Source organism: Spermophilus citellus (assembly GCF_964194105.1).
Source record: "Spermophilus citellus genome assembly, chromosome: 8".
Taxonomy (NCBI): Eukaryota; Metazoa; Chordata; class Mammalia; order Rodentia; family Sciuridae; genus Spermophilus; species Spermophilus citellus.
In genome coordinates this window covers 59188998-59213267 of record NC_138189.1, presented here as the reverse complement: position 1 = coordinate 59213267, position 24270 = coordinate 59188998, and the positions used below count along the sequence as shown (strand labels likewise).

The 24270-nt window shown below is 38.6% G+C and overlaps 1 long non-coding RNA gene across 1 annotated transcript in view; it reads right to left on the bottom strand.

Moving 5' to 3' along the window:
- Positions 1–322: 322 nt before the first annotated feature.
- Positions 323–24270, bottom strand: part of LOC308654940 — a 44177-nt gene continuing 20229 nt past the window's right edge. Inside the window, exons 3-4 of the long non-coding RNA XR_014023350.1 lie at positions 8771–8865; positions 323–826 (exon numbers count right to left, since the gene is read on the bottom strand). This is a non-coding gene — a long non-coding RNA (uncharacterized lncRNA). The remainder of the gene's footprint in view (positions 827–8770; positions 8866–24270) is intronic.

Sequence of the window (24270 nt, the reverse complement as noted above, 5' to 3'; positions counted from 1 at the left end):
GCTTTTTATTGAGGGAGGATTTATATATGTTCAGGACTATGAAATCTTGTGCTCTAACTTACTATGGTCATACTTCCTCTTTCTATTTAGCTAATGATGACTTCATTGGTCATTATATAGGTATAAAATTCATCATTACATTAAAATAATAGTTTGTTAATACATAATCCATCATTGTATTTGTCAGCTGGAACTGCCAAAGCACAAAAACATAGACTGGGTGGTTGACACAGCAGAAATTTATTTTCTTACAATTCTGGAAGTTGCAACACCTGTGATCAAGGTCTGGCAGGGTTTGGTTGTTGGCTGATGGGGGGTTGTCTTCTTGCTGTGTGCTCACATGACCTTTTCTTGATGCATGGAGAAACAAGGGGGAAGAGGCTGAGAGAGAGAATGCTCTGGTGTTCTGGTGTCTCTTCTTATGAGGGCCCTACCTTCATGTCCTCATCTCATCCTCATTATTTCCAAAAGATATATCTCCAAATATCATCATAGTGGGGTTAAGGTCTTCAGCATATGAATCTTGGGAGCACAAACATTTAGTCCATAGTATGTGAACTTCTCTCTGATGGAGTACTGTGTTTTGCACATGGCACACAGCTCATGGGGGCATCTGGAAAAAGCCTGCAGAAGAGGATGTACTTGGAGTTGTCTTGTTTCTTCTCCCTCAATCCAAAGCAAGTGCACAGCTTACAGATTCTGGAGTCATGCCTAATTTAGTGTGGGCCTTTCCTGAATATTTCATGAGCAGTCCCATCGGCAGGGACAATGATAAGACTTCTAGGCAGGAGATGATGACCTCAGTATACAAATCAATTCTGTTTTCCTAATGGGATAAGGACAGGCTCTAGTGAATACAAGGATATTAAATAGAAGGAAAAAGCAAAGGAAAGGCAGATCCCTGGGCCTCCCAAACTCCTCCTGCAAATAATATGATATTCTAGGCAAACCACGTTCTTTTTAAACTCTGTAACTCCTACTTACAAAAATTTCAAGTTGAACTTATGTCAGTTCTTCTTTTAAAATTTAACTACATACAAACTAATATTTGTTACACATATGAAAAAATATATGAATAATAAAATGAATACTATGAACCTGGCTCAGGCTTAAGAAATGGAATATTAACAGCAATTTCTATCCCTTTCTGATTTAATCAATCTTCTATTTCCTTTTCAAAAGTAATCACTGACTAGAATTTTGTGGGGTTTTTTTCATATCTTTGCTTTTCTTTATGTATTTTACCATGTATGAATAGTAAAATCTTTTACTTTTAGATTTGTAACATTTTTGAATCACATGTCACTAGAAAGCAAGATTTGAAATGATTACATGTCCCATTTCAAAATGTGACCACAAATATACTCTATAAAAAAAGCCACAGTAACATCTCTCTTCAGAAAATGGCCTCGTTCCTTGCTTCCATGAAGTATAAATTGAAAATGAAAAGGAGAAATGCTGTATGCTTTTAGTAGTTATCTGTTTCTTGAGATCATGCGGTATGTGTGCGGGGGTGAAGGAAAGATGGCAGAGAGAAGTGGAAGTGGGTAAGGGAGAGGCTCAGCCATTCTCCTTGGCTCTGTGCTTGTGAGATGACACAGATCTGACCCATCAGAGCATTCCTTCCCCTGGGCCACAGTGGTAAATTCAGGGTAAACATGTGACTGAAGTCAGGGTCACTAAGAGTCAAATCTTGGCCTTTGGCCAGAATTACTAGGGAAAGACACACTGTTTCCACTGGGAATATAATTATGCTTTACTTTTTAAGCACTCAAATGGATACTGTCAATAGAACTCAAATTATGTGGCTAATCTTGCTTATAACAACATGATTAGTGATTTTGCTTAAATTAGGGCAAATAAGGAAAAATAATTTCAAAGAAGAGATTAAAAAATAATTTACAAATTATGCATATCTTTACTTTATAATTCAATCACACATCTCTGAGTCATCAACAGAACACCCTGTCTTAGGCAATAACTAATTCAGTCATCTTGAGATACAAAGCAGAGCTTTATACAAGTTTTTTTTTTGTTATTATGAATGTGTATATTCATTAATAATGAAAGATAAAAATTTTATTTTACAGTTTTTAACTTGAGTTCTATTTTTATAATGTTTGAACCTATGATATCCCCTAAGTCTAGCAATTATTGGAGTAGCATGGCTGGAACCTGTTTCTAACTCTAAAGAATCCCCACCTTGGATCCTCCCAATATATGTGAGTTATTCCCTGTCCGCCTCGCTTTATTCTTACAAGTTCTTTCTGGTTTTCCACCAGCAGGAAGCCATTTTAACAAGTCCAGTACTGTGTCCACTCAGGCAGCTCCCCACTTTCCTCTGTCAGGTGGTGCTGGCCTTCTGACCACTGCTGCCTGAGCAGAGCTGAGAGGCTTCATTCCTAGGGGGCAGAGGCTGAGGAAGATTTTACTGGAGTAGTCATTTGTGTGTGTGTGTATGTGTGCGTGTATTGAGATGGAGTGATCATGGATAAAAGATAAGAATAACCAAAGGAAAATTAAGAGAAGAAATCTTGATATAAGAAATTAGGTATTTGTCAAATTTTTTAAAATAGATGGGTGCTGAGTTTTGAGGATGCTGTAGTTTGGATCTTCAAGGTCCCCCAAAGGTCGTGTGTCAAAAGCCTGATCCCTAGCCTGTGCTAAGGGTGCTATTGGGATGTTTAAGAGGTAGGCAGTTGATTCATTGGGGGTTGGCCCTTGAAGGGGAAGTTGGCATCCCATCCCTTCCTCGGGCTCTCTTTCCTCTTCCTGGTCTCCATGAACAGAGCAGCTTCCTCCACCACACACTTCTGCCATGATGTACTATGCCACCACAGACCCAAAGTGACAGGGCTAATAAATCCTTCTTCCTTTGAAGTTGCTTAACTCAGGTGCTTTGTGACAATGATGGAAAGCTGACACAGAAGGTAATGACAAAGGTGGCAGTGCCAGCTGTCTCTGCAGCTGCAGCCACGGAAAGCTCACTTTGAGAACTGCAGATATTCAGAATCAGAATGCCTTTAGCTTAAAGGGAAAATGTAAGATAATGTAATGGATGTCAGAATTTTATTATTTTTTTTAAGCTAACGCCTAGTCCTTCTCATTTAGAGAATGTAAGTGCTTTGTGAAAGTTTGCCTCCCCTGGGTTTTCTCCCCTGTCTTACTTCAGGCTAAACTTCCTAATGAGTTGAAAGCCTCTCAATCAAATGACCAAGCTAACTATGGCCTCATGAGTTCAAATATCCTTTTAAAAGATCTTTGATAATAAAAAGGTAAGAGGAAGGTCTGGACAGGGGTTCGGGTCTTTATAAATGTCTCAGTAGAAAATAAGGCACTTAAAGAGGAAAGGGAGTTCCTACACTCTTTCCTTAGTAGCTGGTCCTATCATCGGCTGTCTGCTTCAGAAGCAGAAACGGGGGGGAAATGAGGTCAATAAGGTGAGAAAAAGTGCTCAGGGGAACAACAGAAATAAGAAGAAAAATGTGAGGCAGAGGGTGGGGAAGCTTTATTGCATTGTCACCCTGTGGTTGTGACTTCAGGAAGGGGACAATCAGAACGCCACTCCCAGCCCTGGAGAATATGTAACAGGCTGATTCTGCTGTAAACATGATCACATTTTTGCAATTTCTGCCCAGGAAAGGAGATGGGAAAATGAATGGAGATCTCCCCTGGTGTGATTTAGGAATCAGACACCTGCTCCAGCATCACCTGGGCCCTGGTGGTCTCTTATTCCTGGGCTCCACCTGAGACCTACTGAAGCAAAAGCAGCTCTAAGGTCAGGACGAAGGATGTGAATTTTCGATAAATTCCCCAAGAGAGTTCATAGACACAATGAAGTTTGAGAATTACTAGCTTAAAGAATAAGAACACAAATTTCCTTTTATCTGTTCTCTAGTTTATGTTGGACTTGGTGAGAAATGAAGTCACACTGAGAGTCTGGGGTGAACTCAGAAATTCTCTGGAATGGAAGCTGACTTTCATAGTGTGTCCTCACTGGATGAGCCAGCTGACTGAGGAGACTGAACGTCCTTACCGACATCCTTACTGACATGACGATGTCTGATTTTGAATTTGAGGAATTAGCAACTATAGAAATTTACTAAGCTCATGAACATGGAAAAGGAACAAAAATAAATAAGACATGATGAATTATGTAGTAAAAATGCCAATATCAACTCTGAATCTGTGATGCTTAGATAAGATAACCACACTCCTTCTTACCTGTTCACTAAGTCCAAAGTCAGCTGAGCTATTCATTAAAGCTGAACCCAGTTGAGTAGTGATTGCACAACAGGGTATTAAAATAGAAGCATCAGATAATTAAGCTGTGAGAGAGAACACTAATTTTAATAAGTGGCCAAGAACTAGTTGACTTATAACCAGAGTAAGGAGGATTTAGGGCGGAAGAGGACATTTTGGAGAGAACTATTTATGTGCTGCAAATCCTACCATACTTGAAAGAGGAGAGATGAGTGGTATTTTTCTTCCAAACCAAATGCAAAAGAAAAGTACTGCAATGTTTGTGTTTGGCCCCCCCACTCCTGGCCCATCTGCATATTGAAGCACTAATTCCTAAGTAATGGCATCTGGTGGGCCTTTGAGCAGTGATTTAATAAGAGGGCAGTTTTCCTGATAGGATTAATGTCCTTATAAAAGAAATCAAGAGACCCAATGATGTTTTGCACTGCTAGATTTGAGTAGGAAGATGGCCATTTTGGGCCCTTCCCAGAGAGTGAATACCCTGGTGTTCTAATCTAGGGCCTACCAGTGTCAGGAGTTGTAAGAAATCAATTTCTGTTGTACATGTACCTCCCAGTCTCTGGTATTTTGTGATAGCAGCCTGGATATCCACAGTCACTCAGAGGAGATCACAGATTTATTGAGATGGTTGTAAGTTACAGCCATTGAGAGATTCACAGTGACTGTTTGGGGATCCTATGTGAAGATGTAATGGTGAAAATCTCAGCTGCTGATGCCTGAGCAAATGCTCCACGGTATGGGATGGGCCTATCAGCACGGAGTTGTTGGGAAAGTATAGCTGTGTGCTTCTCTTGCTCCAGATGTGCACTGTACATAGCGGGAATGCTGGACTAGAGTTGTCTTACCCAGAAGACCCCCTCATGGCCAAAGAGGCCTCAGCAAAGAGAAGCTGAAGATTTTGAAGCCCTAATTCACTAGGTAGAATAGAGGTGTATCCCTCCAAAAATCAAGGGAACTTCAAGGGAAATCGCCCTAATGAAAGGTTTCTGAATAATCAGTGAATTTGACCACAGGAGGAAAAGGAGAAGAAGCCAGCTCCAATGATGGGTCAGGTTCTGAAAGTTCAAGGCCAGCTTATGACAGGGTCAGTGAGGAGAGAACACTGCTTTCCCCCTTCTCTTTCCTCCCTTTCACCCCCGTTTGTGCCTTTGTCTACAACCCCATCAGCCCCAGAACCAACAGCCAGCCATGGAGGGAGAGCGGAGTGAGAAAAGGAGAAGAAGACAACCACAACCCCCTTCTCTCGCTTCCACCTCTGTCCTGGCAGCAGGACCCGGCTAGAGGAAAAGGAAGATGTCTCCCTTTTAAAGGAGGACCACATGTGCTGTGGGTTGACTGAATCTTTGCAACTCAGGGAATCTTTTAAAGGGATTTAAAGGATGAAATAAAAGAGATTGTATTCTAGGAATAACAAAACAAAATAAACAAAAAGCAAGGACAGTAAAAGATAAAGATGAGGTTGTTCTGTAATCGCCTCCCATGAGAAGATCTTGACTGGTATATTGGTTGTGTTTAGTTAATGTAGCTCTAGAAGCTGTTTGCCTCAGGTCTAATTAGAGCCACCTGTTCATGTGAATAGTATCCTTTTAATTTGATTTCACAGGCTGAAAGATCTGGAACTAATACGGATCTAGATTTGTGTAAAGCCTGAAGTCTTGGGGGGGGGGGTCTCCTCTTTATGGAAAGGATTATAGAATTACAAGTATAGCATTATTAGAACTTGTTCCAAATTCTCAGAAAGTGCCCTTTCAAGTAAGTGACCTTGAAGCTTGAGCTTCTTTAGCTTCATGGTGTATCCACCCCTCTCTAAAAGTCTAAAAGAATCTCCTCTACCCTCCAGCCAAACCATCAGCCAATCCTATTAATGCTACTTTCAGAATCTACCTCAAGTACTGTCACATCACAATTAATGTCTTAACTCTCCACTGAACTACTACTATGTCTCACCTGGATTTTTTGGTCATTTTAACTTTTCTTCAGGAGTCCAACTTTGTCCTCTCTTACACATTCAATAGTCACAGTGATCTTGTAAAGCTACAAATTAGATCCTCATATCATTTTGCTCCTCTGATGGACTTTTGTCACACTTTGAAGACAGTCCAAAGTCATTATTTTTATGAAGCCTTATGTGATCCAGCCCCTGGATGCTTTTTGTTGTTGTTGTTTTTGCTTTTAAGTTTATCCCCTGACATTCTTGCTATTGCTCTTACTGCGATCCCAACCTATTGGCATTCTTGTTGTTCTTGAAACCCATCAAACTCATGCCCACCCAGGGCCTTTTCATTTGCTGTCTCATCTGCCTGGAATATCCTTTGCTTAGACTGTCTCCGAATGTACATTTCAGAGAGGCCTCCATGGATACTTTATCTAAAATAATAGCTCAAACACACACACACACTCACACACACACACACACCAATCTGATTTCATTCTCTGTTCTCTAATGTTTCTTTCATGGCTTCATGACACAATGTGTTCTGTGATTATAATAATTGCTTCAATTTCAGTGAATATCTGCTTCACAAAAGGCAATGACTATTTCATTTAAGTCTGTATCCACATTTAACTAGAAAGACGTTTAGTACCCTGAATATTAAATAAATTAATATGATCCCTACAAATATTAAAAAATGGAGATTTTCTACTAGTGTAGAAGAATCCCCTTCCACGGGCTGCACTGGGTACATTTCACTGTGATGAAAGCCATCCTTCCCAATGGATGATTAAAAGAGAGGCACCCAGAGGTTAGTGTAGAGAATGTGGAACTTGAGGGTTCATCAACAAGGATTCCAAATTGAGTGAACCCCGGCCTCCCTTCTTACAAAGATGATAGATAGTCTATGTGAGCAAGATCTCCCTGTCATGGAGTCCAAGTCATCTGGGGCCACTTTAGGTCCCTGATGGAGATCAGATCCTTCTAGTAGACTCAGCATTTGGCTGATACCTATCGGGCCAGAGTATGACTCATACCTGGTGAGGCTATTCTAGAAAGAAGACTCCCACTATGTCCTCACCAAGATCAACCTATAGAGTCTGGCCACTTTCCAAGCCCTTCTAGTAGCAAGCCAGTTTGACAACAATTTACCCAGTTCTCTTGATGCTGCCAAAAAGGACCCGTGACCATAGAAGAATAAGCCTCCTTCCTATTGCTGCCAGCTGTTGTAAAATCCTAGTTCTGTCTGCAAATTAGCTACATCTGTTAAATCACTACTTGGTGTATCAAAAGGGAAGAGTATTCAGTTGTATGAATTCTCCTTGTGAGGATTTGCTATGCTGCCATGGAGACACAGGCATATTCTAGCATCTACATTTGCATCTAACCAAAGACATACAATGCCAAAGAACAATCTTATCCACAAGGCTGTGAGCTTCCTAGGGCTGGGGCCAGACCTGGAACATAGTGGGTGCTCAGTTAATAGCATAAGATGCTGGAGTAACTGAACAGAGATAAGACTCATCAGGGGGCCTGAGAAAATGGGGTCTTTCCTTAGACTTCTGAAGGCCCCCTCAGACCTTAGTGGTACTCAGGGAGTAGGTCTTTGTAACCTCCCCATGTGGATCGCAACAAGCAGAGCCACAGGGGTGGAGCTACACAAGAACTTTGAGAGAAGATCATGATGCCATGTGCCCCAGATGTTGAACAGGGAGCTACAGAACTTGTTCTCCCAGATGAATTTCAGTCCTGTTTTGGTCCCATCCCTTCTTTTATATCCCTAATTCTCCCTTGAATGGAAATGGTTACCCTGTGTCATTATAAATTGGATATATGTAACTTGCTTTTGATATTTATAGGGGAAACATATCTAAGGGTTTGCCTTGAATCTCAGAAGAGATTTTGGACTTAGATTTTGGGAACTGTTAAGACTACAGGGACTCTTGGAAATGGACTAAATTTACTTTGTTTTGTGAGGTGAGCATGAGCTTTTGGGGAGTGGGGTAGAATGTTAAGTTTTGAATATGTGATATCACTCAAAGGCCTATATGTGAGATAATGCAAGAATGTTCAGAGATTAAATGATTAGATTGTGGGAGGTGTAGCCTAGTAAATGGATTAATCCACTAATATGGATTAACTGGATACTAACTAGGCAGGTGGGTGCTGCTCAAGGAAGGGAGTCATTGGTAGTATGAGTTTGGGGTTTGTATTTTGTCCCTAGTGAGCAGACCTCTCTCTCTGCTTTGTGGTTTCCATGTCCTGAGCTGCTTTTCCCCACCACACCCTTTTTCATGATGTTCTTCCTTTTCTTGGGCCCAGAACTATAGAGTCAGCAGACCGTGAACTGAATCTCTAAAACTGTGAGCTAAAATACACTGTTCTTCTCCTAAAAAATACCAAGGAAATACAGAGAAAAGATGATGAGATTAAGGTGGTTATTAGTTAGGGTTCTCCAGAAAGATAGAACTGATAGGATAATGTATTTAAATAAGAAACACACATGCACACGTACACTCACAGGAACAAAGGTGCCCCAAGGGGTGGGGGAGATATCATAAAGAATTTGCTCACATAAGGAGTTATGGAGGCAGAGAAATCACAATCTTCCGCTGGTAAACTGGAATCTCAGGAAAGCCAGTATTATAATTTAAGGTGAGTCTGAAGGCCTGAGAATCAAGAGAATTGATGATAATGTTAGTCAACTGTCTATCACCTTGACAAAAATACCTGAGATGAAATACTCAACTTAAAAGGAGGAAAGATTTATTTTGGCTTATTGTTTCAGAGGTTTTAGTCCACAGTTGCTTGGTTTTGTTAGTTTTGGGCCTGAGGCAAGGTAGAATATCATGGCAAGGGGCATGTGGTAGAACAAAGCTGTTTATCTCCTGGTGTCAGAGAGCAAAAAGACAGGAAAGCATCAGGGTCCCAAAATACTCTTCAAAGACATGCCTCCAATGCCCTAACTTCTTCCCACTAGGCCCACCTCTTAACCGTTCTGCCACCTCCCAGCAGTGGCACATGGCTGGTGACACAGCCTTTAGCAAATGAGCCTTTGGGGGACATTTAAGATTCAAACTATAACAATGTCTCAGTCTAATGTCCCAGCTCAGAAGTGGTTAGGCAGAGAGAGTGGATTATCCCTTATTCTGCCTTTTGCTCTACTCAGGCCTCCAATAGAGGAGATTAGATGAGGCCCACCCCCATTGAGAAGAGCTTTATTCCATTTACCAGTCCAAATGCTATTCTCTTCCAGAACCCTTCACAGAAATATCCAGAATAATATTTAACCAAGTACCACAGCACCTTGTGGCTCAGTCAAATTGGTTCATAAAATTTACTATCATATAGGTTATGACATTGGGAGGGACCTCTTGAGGAGAATTTTGAGGATGGTTTTCAAAGAGGAGAGAATTGCCAAAGGTAAAGTGATAATGGATACCTCTGTCCTAAAAGTCTTCTCAGAAGTCCTTCCCACTTTGGTTGGGCAGACTTCCTCCATGGATTGTGTTCTATAATCCTCACCATGAATGCTATGCCTACATCCTGTCCTGTGCCTCTTCTGTGCCTTATTTATAGCATTTTTTATGGGATAAATGCACCATTTTAGTATGATAGCTTTACATGAATCTCTACTTCACCAAAACTGTGAGTTCTTTTGGGCAGGTTTTCTGTGTGGCACACAGTAAGTATTCAGTGTATGCCACAAGATTGTCAACACATCAGGAGCAGATTGCCAGGTAGAATCTAAGGTAGAGTTAAGGAATGGGATACTGGGTCACTTGGCTGATTTAAACATCCTAGGGGATGTGTAATGTTGCCTGGGTTCAAATCAGGCTTGAATTAACAGATAAAAAGTAATATGTGAGGTTGGGATTGTGGCTCAGTGGCAGAGTGCTTGACTTGCATATATGAGGCACTGGGTTCCATCCTCAACACCACATAAAAATAAATAAATAAAACAAAGATATTGTGTCCATCGACAACTAAAACATTACTTAGGGAAAAAGTAATATGTGGATGGAATATACTAAGAATTCAGTAAATTTCAGCTGCTCTTATTATCCTTTATTATTATTATCCTTTATCCTTATTATCCTTTATTATTACTATATTTATGATTCTTTACAAAAGTCTTTGATCTATTTTTCTATTCTTCAATTATGCTGCATGTTTGAGAACAGACTAGTTTTACTTAATATGATATTCCCAGAGCCTGTGCCATGTCCCTGGTACACAGTAGCTGCTTTTCCTCTGAGTATTGAATATATATTAATCAAGTGTATCTGAACATAAAGGAGGTACCCTGGGAAGGGAGAGCTGAGGACCCTCCCGGTTTCTGTACACTGCAAATATATACATGGTTTGAAGACTCAGGATGGAGGAAGCAGAGCTATGCTCTGGAACAGATCTGGGAGAAATCTTTCAGCAGTATACTATGAGCTTTTCTTATTTCTTGTCTCTTGGCCTACAATTTGAAGTTTAACTGACCTTCACGCACAACATCTTAGTAATGAATTCAACTCATTGAACAGAAGGTGATAAAAGTAATACTGCACATTGGGAAAGTAGGGGAATTAATGAAGTAATTAACCTTAGTCAGTATATTAGGTGACCCTGGCCCAAGGAGCAGATAACAAAACCAGGAAAAATGCCTGCACCGAGAAAAGGGTTTATGATCAGTGGGAAAAGGGAGGATTCTTGATTGGCAGGCTAAAAGGGCAGTGAAGGAAAAATCCAACTGGGACTAGTGTTTGGATACTGTCCTCATGGAAAGGAAGTAGGCTGAAATTTGGCCCAATGATAACTAGGGCAATGAAAGGTAGTTCTGGTGGAGGAGAAAAAAATACCCGAAACCAAAAAAACAACTACAATTTCTTTTTCTTTCTTTTCTCATTTTTTTCTCTGGTTTCTCTGCTTATTCCATTTTTAGTGTTTTATTAGCACCCATCATCCTCTTACCTGTGATCACCCCCCCCCAGCCCCCATAACTCTGTTGGCAGGAGTTAAGAGAGACTCCCTGGAGTGAAGATAATTTAGGGGAGATCCAGGGTCTCCAGATGTGACCCTCCCTTGACCTTCATCTCTATCAACAAGTATGAAGATGGTGTGAAGATGGCTCTGTATTCTCCCAGGCAGACCCATGAACTTTCTCACAGCCAATACTTTCTGCCTCACCTCTGTTATCTTCTTGGGGACTTAGCACTAGTCTTGAATTCACTTGAACCACGTGTGTAGACTTGTTGACCTGGAACATTTTTAAACTTCCTAATCCACTGCAGCTATTAGGTAGTATTGGAATGATCAGAAACTGAATGGACATCTTTCACTCATTCTCATTCATATTCAACAGTATTTAGGGAGTATCTATGATCCACATGATCCATATTGCACTGTGCACCATGCTAGATGTACAAGTAGGTTCTCTGCCATTGTGGTGCCTGCAATGTGGTCATGGGAGACAGAAGGGAACTCATTACAGCTACTTTACTGCTGACCTAGAATTATCTTTAAAGACTGCTTCAGGGACACAGAAGAGAGGAATAGCTACTTCCAGCAATTAGAAGCTCAATAAATCTTCACAGTAGAAGTGACATCCTGAATAGTGGGAGGTATTTTCTAGGTAGATAAGAGAGTGTGAGCATTTTGGCCAGAGGAATATTTGTCTACATAGACAGGAAAGTCCAAAGGTTCAAATAGTTCTGTGTGCTGGAAAGTGGAGTGTGTAGGCGCATCCTCAGAGATTAGGGCTAAGGAGTCTGGACTCACCTTTGGCAATAGGGAGATATCAGTGGTATCCTGCAGGCTGGCAACATGTTTATTCATTTATTTGTTCATTGTTTCATAGTATAAATGTGTATTGAACATATTATATGCCAGGCATTCTTCTAAGCATTAGGGACACATCCATAAACAAGAGATAAAAAATTCTGCCCCTTGGAGTGGAGTTTCCTTTTTGCATTATCAGTAAGTAATTATTGTGTGTGTTATGGAAAAATATACAGTAGGCTAAGAGGGGATCAATAGTTCTGGGGTGGAGGAAGAGTTTGCTACTCTAAACAGGATAGTCAAAGATGTGAAGAAGACAAAGGACTGCAGATTGTCGGGGAGAAGGGAGAAGATATCTCAGAAAGAAGGACCAACTGTGCCCAAGACCTTAAGGTGGGAGCAGTCTGCTCTATGTGGGAAGGATCCTGAAGAAATCTGGGAAGCTCAAACTATGTTAACCAGCAGGAATAGAGTAGAGATGAGGTCAGGTAAGGGAAAGGGGGTCATGGGGTATGCAGGGCCTTGTAAGGACCTTGTTGTGTAATTGTAGTGAGATGAGTAGGGGGAGAGAGAAAGAAAGAGAGAGGAATGATATGATCCAATTTAAAATCCAAAGGATCACTTGGCCACTCAGTCTGTGGGGGGCAAGAACAGAAGTGGGGAGACCAGTTAGGAATCTATTGCAATACTCCAGGCAGCATGGCAGAAGATGGTGGCGGCTTGGAAAAGATGGAAAGTGGTGGATTCTAGATATACTTGTGTTTCCACTGTAAACACTGTAGAATAATCTTGAAGCCTTGGAACAGCATAGAGAATAAAACTTTTATGGGGTTAATGTTTATTAACATGGGGTTAAATGTTTACAATGTGCTGATATTCCAGACGCTATGCAAACACTTCCCCTGTGTTCACTTATTTATTTCTCACAACAGCCCAGGAATGGCGGTATCATTATTATTCTCCACTTTACAAATGAAGGAACTGGAGCAGAGAAATAATATTGGAGTTAGAAAAAAACCAGACAGAAGTCTATTCAAGGCACAAAATGATAAGGGTCTAAGTTAATGCAATAGCTTTGGAAATGAAGCAGAAAATCAGTCTGGGAAGAGGTGGATGGGTGGAGATAATGTTTTCCATCTTTAGTCACTTTATTTACTTTTTCTGAGCAGGATATTTCATAAACTCCCATAAGATGATGCAGACAGCTTGAGTCTCTTTCCTGGGCAGAAATGCTTTAGGAAACATTTTTCTCTAAAAAGCCATGAAAGATCTTTATTATTGGCAGTGCTCTCATTTAGATTCATGGAGAAAAGTATTTTTGTTGTTAATTAAGAAGATATGTGAACATGACTGTGGTCTCAACACATCCTTAAACTGAAAGAGAGGACAGAAGTATACAAATCAAGAAGGTTGAGGAAAGGTTTTTATAATAACTAAATTTCTAAAGGAGGGTATAATTTCTTTCTTATTCCTGAGATGATAGGCAATTACAATGTGTAAGTCTGGATCAACTTGGAGGGTATCATTAATAAAGGGTTTCATTAATAAAAGTGTCACTATTAGGGGACCATAAACCACAGTGTGTTAGATTATGACTTGGACTCAGTCATAAACAAATCCTTGATTCTAGTTCTCATGCAGAGACTAAGGCTATAAAACTTATCTGTGCCTTATTTGTAAGACAAATATGAGAGGTAGCAATAGCAACAGATGTTTCCAGGGCTTTTTGAGGCAAAGGTAGGAAATGAATGAAAGGTACATATTGAAAAACTAAAATCTCAATTTATAAATGTTCAAAGGTTATTTACTCACTCCAGAAAATCTTCTGTGAATTTATCATGTTGACAGTTTGCCCAAAGAAATGGATACCAAGGTTAGAAGTTAACTTAAATATCATTGGTCCTCATAGCCAGAAGTTTCTCAATAACAGCTTTTCAGTCTACATTACATTTCAAACCTCACCCTTCATCTTCTTTGGGCACCATCTGCAGTAAAAAGAATTCTTCCTTTAGGTTTTGTTTTTGTTTTTGTTCATGGGAATATTTACTCCACTTAAATGCAATCTTATGCTTATGTCCCTGTGTGCAATCTCCCTTTTGTGCCCTTGGACATGCGTTTTAAAATATAGTCTACATATCTTAAAGATGTTTATCTGCTATGTCAAAATTTAACCTTAAGAAACTCACATTGAAATGATTTGATGATTGACATTAATTTGTACTTGTTGATAGACTACAGAGTGCTGAAATTATTAAAATGTGTCATTTATGAGACCAATAGACCATGATTTGTAATAAATGCATTTTAGTATTTATTTTTATTTCTATGGGAATGAGTATGCACATGAATATTATGGCCCATAAACCAAAAGTACTAGTTTTAAATTAAGTAGCAAATTGAGAATGGTCTAGAACATGGGCAATTCTCAATCACTTGTAAGTTAATTTGTTCTTACTAATTATTTTCTAAATGTCTAATTTTATGGCTTGTTGGTGACCATCTGGTCACTTTAAAACTATATTGAAGGAAGAAATCTTGACATGTTATTAGTATTTTAGGGCTCGGGGAAAAAAAACGACTTAATGTCATCTAGTCTTGAAATCTTGTAATCTTCAGGTTAAGAGGGAGATGAGATTATTTTAGTTTCCTTTATAATACATGGCAGGTTTACTCCCAGTGCTAGAGAACTTACTATTTCCCAAGGGGAAATATTCTTTTACTAGAATTTTAGAGAAGTCTTTTTTTCATAATGAATCCAAATTCATTCACCTCTAACCTTTAGGTTCTTGTTACAACTACTTGGATTTATCAGTATGAATATAATTCAAATTTCATGTTAGAACTCTTCAAGTATTTGAAGACATCTGTTATGCAAGCCACCTTCCTACCTCCTTCCTTGCCCCAGTCCTCTCTGCTTAAGGCCTAACCACCTTGGAAGAGCTGTTACTTATGAAGCAGAGATAAGAACCCCCACCAGTCTGGGGAAATTTAGCAACTTTTCATTTAAAAGATAAATATTCTTTTCTTTTGGGATCACTGAAAATATATTTATCTTCAGTCGTTTAAAATTGATATCACATAGATTAGCAAGAGCTTCCCTCTCTACCTTGCAAGGTGTTAGAATGCAATTGGGATGAAATTGAAACACTTGAATTCATCAAAGGCTTTGGAAACTCTCTGAAAATATCTGCATTATCTTTTTTGTTGTTGTTGTTTAACCTCTTCAGGTGCTTTTCTTGCAGCTTTTGCTTTCCTTGACAGAAAAAATTAAATCATAGTAAAAGGATGGTCCTCAACCCCCCCTATTATTTGACCTTCTCAAAGCCAGAGTCAATGATTTATGGCCATGTCATTGAATCTATCTAAAGAGTGTGCTAAGGGTTCAGAATTTTAATATACAGATACCAAGAGCTCTGCCACCCCAATACTCCTGATCCCCTCTTAACCTGCTGTGTATTTTTTCCAGACCATACAAAGTCTTTTAACACACTATGTAACTTACTTAACTGATAATGTTATTGACCTTCCATCAGAAGAAAAATCCACAGGGGCAGAGATTTTTATCTATTGTTTATTGATATGTCCCTAATGCCTAGAAAAATGCCTAGCATATAGCATATTATACTGTGAAACAATGAATAAATGAATGTCACCATCCTGCTGGGTATCACCCCTTCTTGAATGCAGACTGGTCATTGCATGTACACAATTAGTTGTATTACAACTTCTAAAATTGTATTTTTTCTCCACAAGTAATATCTCCCTATGTCCAGAGGTGAGTCCGGACTCCTTCACCAGGTATATATAGGCCAAGCCCTGCCTGGTCTCTGTAGATGCCTCTTCATGCACTCTACTTTCCAGAACATGGAAAATTTGAATTATTTGTAATTTCTGGGCCTAAATTTCTGCTTGTTTGAATGCTTGTGATGATGATAGTTGCTATAATTTTTGATTTAGAAATGTAAGAAATTTGGATTTGGAAATATCAAGTCACCAGCCCAGTTCACACAACTGATAAGAACAGTGCCAAGATTTGAACTAAGACTGTCTTTTCTCAAACCTTAAATTTCAAGACTATTATAGGCTGCCTTCCTTACTTAACTTTTTAGTGTGCTTTTCTTAACTATGACATCAGCACATATAAAATGGTAGTCTTCAAAAATTTCTCCTGATTTTCTCATGGGATTCATTACAGTTCTCTTGGATCAGTTGGATACATTAATCTGTAGGGGATGCTTTATATATTCCTCCTTAACTTCATGCCACTGGAGGAATGTTGACATGTGTCAGGAACATAATGGAATCCTCAGAAATTCACAACTGGACATTACTGTGGATTGTTTTAGAGGAATTTGAAGCATTACAGGATCAGGTTTTGATACAGAATAAGAGACAGGATAGGCCAATTTTGATTTAATCTAGATGAAATGACTCTCTTGTCCTTGGGCCTGGCCTTATTACCTCATCTTGAAATCTGTCTGATAAAGTCTAGACAACAGAATCAGAACATAGCTTGCAGGATAGGCACTGGGCACTGGAATGGTACCTTCTACTGTCCTTTTGCTTGGCTTACCATAGGTTCTGCAGGAAAATTTACTGAATAGAGAGATCAAATGGTGAACTAACTGCTATGACAAATCAGTTGAGCAGAAGTCTGTTGATATAGTATTCTTTAGTTTATCTCTACATTTCTTTTTTTATTGGTTGTTCAAAACATTACAATCCTCTTGACATATCATATTTCATACATTTGATTCAAGTGGGTTATGAACTCCCATTTTTACCACATATACAAATTGCAGGATCACATATTTCTACATTTCTATACTCAATTTTAACATTTTTTTTCCTGGTAACTTACCTAGAATCTGGAGTGTATACTAAACTTTCCTGGTAACATTTCCTTTTCCTGGTAACTTATATAGAATCTGGAGTGTAGAATAAACTTTCTAAATTTTTCTTAAAACTTTTAAAGAAATTTTGGTTCTTAATGGAGAAACAATAGTCATTGTGACCAATTCTAGTAGGTTTCCTGGATTTCAGTCATCTGGATTTAGCTTTGCTGATTGCTATCCTTTATGCCACAGTCTGTAAAGCTGGTCCTAAATACTGTTTGGTTGCGGTTGCAGTATAGAAGGCCATGCCAACAATTTAGAACTCCTCATCCTGATACAGGTGAGGAAGAAAAGTATACTCAGGGCCTGGAGGTTTCCAAGGTCAGGATGTGTATCACCCCTTCTTGAATGCAGACTGGTCATTGCATGTATAAAATTACTTATATCACATCCTCTAAAACTGTATTCTGTCTCCACAGGTTGACCTCCCAAAAGAGAGGCCTTATCTTATATTAATCTAGTGTCATAAATCTCTGGATTTGAGAATGAGGCCTGGTTATACTAGATACTATCTATATTTCATTCTGCAAGTAATTCAATTTACTTTAGCCTTAGATTTCCATCTTTAAGATTAGTTAAATACAACCTCAGAGTTTTGATGAGAAAAATATAGAAACAGTGTTTTTGTAAGAATAATGGATAGCTAATATCAGTGACTTTGCAATATCTAGTCAGATTTTACCTTTGTGGACATAAGCAGGAAAAGAAAAAGGCAGGGTCTGCTCCGCCTTGGTTCAGTTCTATACCAGGTCCTCAGTCCAGCATTAAGTCACATAGATATTTATTTCTAAGTCAATTCTGCAGACCTTTCTGCTAGAGTGAAAGACAGGAAGAAAGATTGTAAGGATGAAAGTGGGCCAGAATAAAAAGGAGGGTATGATAATTAGGATCTTAAAAAAAATATTCACAGGCCCACGTTAAAGGTTTGACCTCCAACTTGGTAATACTGGAAGATGCTGGAACCTTTAAGAAGTGAAGCCTGATGAGAGGTTCTTAGGTCACTGAGGCCACAAAGAATTGTGGGATCCTAGCCACCAGCCCCTTTCTTATTTATTTTTTTTAACTTCCTGACCATAGAGTGAGTAGTTTTGCTTTAGCAATGGAGTCAATTGATCATGGATTGGAACATACACAATAAATCTTTTTTCTTTAAGCTATTACCTCATGTATTTTGTTATAGTTATGGAATGTTGACTTAATATAGAGAGTGAACAACAATTATCTCAGCTCTTCCTCACTTATCCTTTTCCTATGATCCTTCCTGTCCTCCTGTTCATAACATTTGCTGTAGCATGCTAATTGAGCTTTGAGTCTAAAATCTCAACCAACAGTCTTTAGTGATGCTTTATGCAGCACTCAGAAATTACCTGTTATCTCTTACTAAGTGGGTGCTTACCTCTTTACTAGTTCATTTACACTAAGATGTTAATGGATTTTAATGAGTTTCCTATCTTAGATAACAACTTTTCATTGGTTTACAAAACATTATCTACCACCAGAGAAAAGCATAAGTGTCTCTAAAAAATTTACCTAGGAAGAAAATAATTTAGTAGTGAGAATTTTGGCAAAACATTTGATTATATCAGGGGGCATGGCTTATTTTATTCCTGAAATCATACAGCTGAGAAACTAGCCTGCTCTGACAAAAGAGTGATAGCTCCATATTAGTGGATATTAAAGAGTTCATAATTTTGAGCCCTAAATGCAAGATTTTATGAAATAGGCCATATATTATAAGATGCATCATTATCTAATAAAATTAAGGAAGAAATTTTTAATTAAAAAAGTTTTGACTAATGTTTTTAATGCTTCTTAGAATTTTATTTTAGTTAAATTTATCTTAATTGAAGGAAATATTTTAGAATTATTTAGTCTTTTTAAATTTTTTTACATGTAGGTTTATGTGTGCATTAAAAACAAATAAATATAATACATAATATTTTCTGAAACTTTTCAATATCAGCTCCTACTTTTCTAACCACCTTTCACTTTGAATAATTGGTATTTTTTTTCTTTCACACAATATTTTCTTTTATACCTTCAAAAGTATCGATGATATAATGTTACTTAAAGTTCTACTTTGCTTACAAGATTTTCTTTTCAGCCCTTGGAACCATGCAAAAACAATAATAATTCCACTATAACTGCTGTCTGACAATGATGAATAGCTGTATGCTAATGTCAGAGATAAAAAGTATCAAGTTAGGATCAATACTCATAGTCTCAACATGCATTTTTTTTTTAAAGAGAGAGTGAGAGACAGAGAGAGAGGAGAGAATTTTTTAATCTTTATTTTTTTAGTTTTCAGCGGGCACAACATCTTTGTTTGTATGTGGCACTGAGGATCGAACCCGGGCCGCACGCATGGCAGGCGAGCGCGCTACCACTTGAGCCACATCCCCAGCCCCTCAACATGCATTTTTTTAAATGCATGAAGCTAACATGAGAAATAATTGTAACACTTAGATACAATGTTATAGTTTCCAAAGAATTTTCATACACAGTATCTGTTTAAAATTTCATCCCAGAACCAATATTAGTAAGAGCATCATTTTTTTCTGGCAGTAGATGATGTTTTAAAAACTGATGTTTTAAAAATTGATAAGTCAGGGTTATTATACTGTAAATATTCTTTACACTTATTCTTTTCACTTCATTTGCTAGGTCTGACTGAGACTGTCCTCCCAAATCCGTTCTTCCCATTTCCTTGGGCACAACTGAACTATATTTCCCACTTGCCTGGAAAGGTGCATCAATATGACAATGGAAAGTGAGCACACGCAATCTGTTCTACATTCAGGTCCAGCCCATAAAACTGCCCTTTAATTCCTCTCCTTTGGGTTTCTGAGTTTCAGTTGACTTGAAGATACATGTGAAGATGTCATAACTTCCTTCCATAATCCTGAGACCCTAAGTGATGCAGCTCCTGGTATTCCCATCTTAAGCAGTTAACATAAAAAAATAATAAACCTACAGATAGCTAAGCCACTGCAACTTGGCACATTTTTGCAACCATATCTTAGCTTGCTTTAACAAAAGCACTGGTTCTAGTTGAAGTTTTCCACCCTGTATTCCATATAAGACTACAATCAAGAGCAAAAAGAAGGAACTTCTACTGCAGGAGGAAATGCATTCAGCAACTAGTGACAGAGATCCAAGTTGTCTTGGAATATATCCTACAACAAATCTCCAAGTCCTTACTGATATAAATAAATGTTTGAACAAATAAAGAAATGGGAGAGAATAGACAAATATCAGCAAAAAAAAAAAAAAGAATTCCAAGAAACTTATGTAGATACTCTGCCCTCAAAGAGTACAGTACAGGGGCTGGTAGAGGTGGAGAGTTTACTTTGCAGTGTGTCAAACTGACCTCAGCCAGGTGACCAAGGACAGCATCATCAATGTGAACAGCATGCACCTGTCATATGATGTGATGAATGATAATTCATCAGTGGGAACTTCCTTAGTAAATAACACTGTCTAACCATGAGAAAAGCTTTAGGAAAACCCAAATTTAAGAATAATCTATAAAATACTTGACAAGTACTCTTAAAGCTGTAAAGATCATCAAAAAGACAATAAGTCCAAAAAACTGTCACACTCAAGAAAGATCCTAAGGAGACATGGCAGTTATATGTACTATGGTGTCCTGGATGAAATTCTAAAATAGAAAATTAACAAAAAATTAGGGAAGTATGAAGAAAACGTGAGTTTTAGTTAATAGCAATTCACTAATGTTTTTCCTTAATTGTGACAAATGTACCATATAAAGGCAAGTATTAATAATAGAAGAAACTAGATTCAGAATATATAGTAACCCTCTGTGATAGTCTTGTAACTTTTATGTTAGTCTAAACTATTTTAAAATAAAAGTCTATTCAAAAGAAAAAAGTGAGAGTTAGGTCTGTCTATTCAAAAATCAAAACTCCCTGTTATGGGATGAATATTTGTACACCCTCGAAAGTCCTATGTTGAAACCCTAACCTATTATACATCTATATTTAAATATATGGTTTGGGGATGATATTAAGGTTAAGTGAGGTCACAAGGATGGGAATCTAATCCTATAGGATTTATAGCCTTGTATGATGAGGAAGAAAGAGAGATTTTTCTTTACATGCATCTCCCAAGGAAAGGCCACGAGAACACAGTGAGAAAGGGCATCTACAAGCCAGAAAGAGAGCCCTCACAAGGAACCAAATCAGTTGACACTTTGATCTTGGACTTCTAACTTCTCAAACTAGGAAAAAATTAATTTCTGTTATTTAAAGCATTGAGTCTATGGTATTTTGTTATGGTATCATGAGCTCACTGAAACAGTCCCTTTATTAAATCTTGCTGACTTTAGACCTGGGTTCTAGGAATAGTTCAACCAGTTATTTTGAAATTTGGACCAATCACTTGAATGTATAATCTACTCAATTTCTTTTAATTAAAATTGGCATAACAATACCACCTATCTATCTAAGCAGCTATTTTATTTATTTATCCATTTATTTTTGTTAACATCAATGTGTACTAATTGTACATAATAATTTGGTTTAGTGTTATATTTCAACTCATGCATACAATATGCATTAATCAAATCCACTCTGTTTTTATTAAACAGCAACCCCTTCTCAATCTCTAGTAGTCATTAGTCTACATTCAGGTTGATTTTTAAAGCTTCTATATATGAGAGAAGTTAGTATTTGTCTGCCTGTGTCTGGCTTATTTTACTTATTTATCATAATGTCCTTCAGTTTCATTCATTTTTCTGCAAATGACAGGATTCCTTTTTTTATGGCTGAATAACATTTTGTTGTGTATATGTACCACATTTTCTTTATCCATTGATCCACTAGTGCTCACCTAGATTGTTTCTATATCTTAGCATTTGTAAATAGTTCCAGAGTAAACATAGGCATGCAGGTATGGTTTTTTATTTTTTGTATGCTACCTTCACTTTCTTTGGATATACAGCCAATAGGGGAATAACTGATTCATATGATAGATCTATTTTTATTTTTTGAGCAATCTTCATACCATTCTCCACAGTGCTTATACTAATGAGTATACTAATGAGAATCCCATTCAACAGTGAGATTTTTTTTTCCATATCCTCATCAACATTTGTTATTATTTTGGACAGAGGTTGATAATAACCATTCTAACTGGGGTGAGAGGATATCTCATTGTGGTTTTGATTTATATTTCCCCAATGGCTACTGAAAGTGAGCATTTATTTATTTGTTGACCATTTACATCTATTCTTTGAAGATGTGTCTATTTACATCATTTGCCCATTTTTAATTGGATTATTTGTGTTTTTTGGTTAAATTTTTAGAGTTTCTTAACTTTCCTGGATATTAATCCTGTGTTAGATGGAAAATTGGCAAATATTCTTCAAGGCCACCCCTCCCATCACAGGTGGGAGAACTAAGTGTGTTGAGAGCCACAGCCAAAGGGGCCCCAGCAAACTTCCAGCTGCCAGCAAACTTCCAGCTGCCAGCTGATGATTGGCTCACAGCAGCCCCAGCAACATCTAGCTGATTGGCTCCTCTGCGGTGATGTTCATTGGGCTGTTTCCCTGCCCTTCAGACTGCCAGCTGATGATTGGCTCACAGCGGCCCCAGCAACATCTAGCTGATTGGCTCCTCCATGGAGCTGCTCATTGGGGGACTTCTTTGGCTCCACCCACGTGACCCAGCCAATCAGCCTCAAGAACAGGAGGATTGTGGGAGGTGGTGAGGGTTGTGTGGGGGTGAGAGGCTTGTGGGAAGCCGGTGGTGGCAGTTGGGCTCTGAGGGTTTTTTCCTGAGGAGCTGTTTTGTTTGGCGTTTGTAGTTCTAAAAATAAAGTTAGTTTCTTTTGACAAGTGGCTCCTGAATTGTGCCCAGCCAGACTGCGGCATTTGGTGGCTCGCACGGGGAGCGACTGAGGGTAAGTAAACTGCTCGCCCCTGAGGGCAGGGCGAGAGGATGGGTAGCCATTCTAAGATTCCTCTTTTGTTTTGCTTCATTTTTGTTTTAACTTGCCTGTCCCTGGAGATGAGTGAGACGGAAGAAAAACCGCTCATATCTGAGGAAAAACTATTTGCGTCTGAGAAACAGATAGGGAGAAAGGATGGATGGACATTTCAGGAGGATAGAAAGGTTGATATAATGATTTTGTATGGTTCCATTTTTATTTCATTCTGTCTTGGTTTTGTTTGGCGTCATCTTGTTGGGTTGTATTATAGTAGAAATACGGGATCAGAAATTAGTAAAAAACAAACCAAAAGACTGTTAAGTAAATTGTTAGAGGAAGGAGGCATCCCAGTAAAATAAAGAGCAGTCAGGGCATACATTGATACAATACAAAAATGTAGCCCATGGCTTTTTAAGGAGGAGTTGTTAGATATATCACAATGGGACCATCATGGTGAAGATTTAAAAAGAATAGAAAAGAACAACCCAGGGACTCTGCCAGTTGGCACATTGACATTGTGGGTGTTGGTATCTGGTTTGCTTAGTCCAAAGCCTTCAATTCAGACAAAGGTAGAGGAAGGAGAAGACATATTGATTCAAGTAAAAGAGAAGGTCTCTCAAATCAGTCAGAAAGAGGAAAAGATTCAAGTAAAAGAGAAGGTCTTTCAAGCTAGTGAGACAGAGGAAGGAAGTTTAGAGCAGAAAAAGCCATCAGGGGAAAAGTTACAACAGGAGACTGCTAATAACACCTTTCTATCAGAGAGCGTAAGTGTCTAACCATCAGCACCACCTCTACAGGAGACTGCTACTAACAGCATTCTATCACCAGAGGACATAAGTGTCCAATCAACAGCACCACCTCCATATGCTAGGAGACTCCCAACCCCCGCAGTTGATAGTTGGGATCCTGAGACAGGATCTCAAGTATGCCCTGTATTTGAGGTAGGAGGGCAGCGAATTTACCATGGTTTAAATTTCAAAACAGTGAAGGAGCTAAAAGAGGCTGTAACAACCTATGGTCCCCAAGCACCCTTCACTGTAAGCTTGGTCGAATCCATTACCAACTTAAACATGACGCCAGCAGATTGGGCTAATATTTGTAAAGCTGTGCTAAATGGAGGACAATACCTGTTATGAAAGGTTGCCAATGAGGAATTTTGCAAGGAGATGGCTAGGCGAAATGCAGCAGCTGGTTATCCTCAGAGAAATCTAGATATGTTGTTAGGAAAGGGACCTTATGAGGATCGGCAGCAACAAATTGCATATGATCCTGGCGTATACTCACAAATTGCTGTAGATGCAGTTAAGGCATGGAAGACTTTACAAGGACATGGAGGTTTACAAGGTCAGTTATCTAAGATAATACAGGAGCTAATGAACCTTACGCTGAATTTGTAGATAGGCTTATTCAAACAGCTACCAGAGTTTTTGGGAATACAGAACAAGCAATGCCAACTGGCTT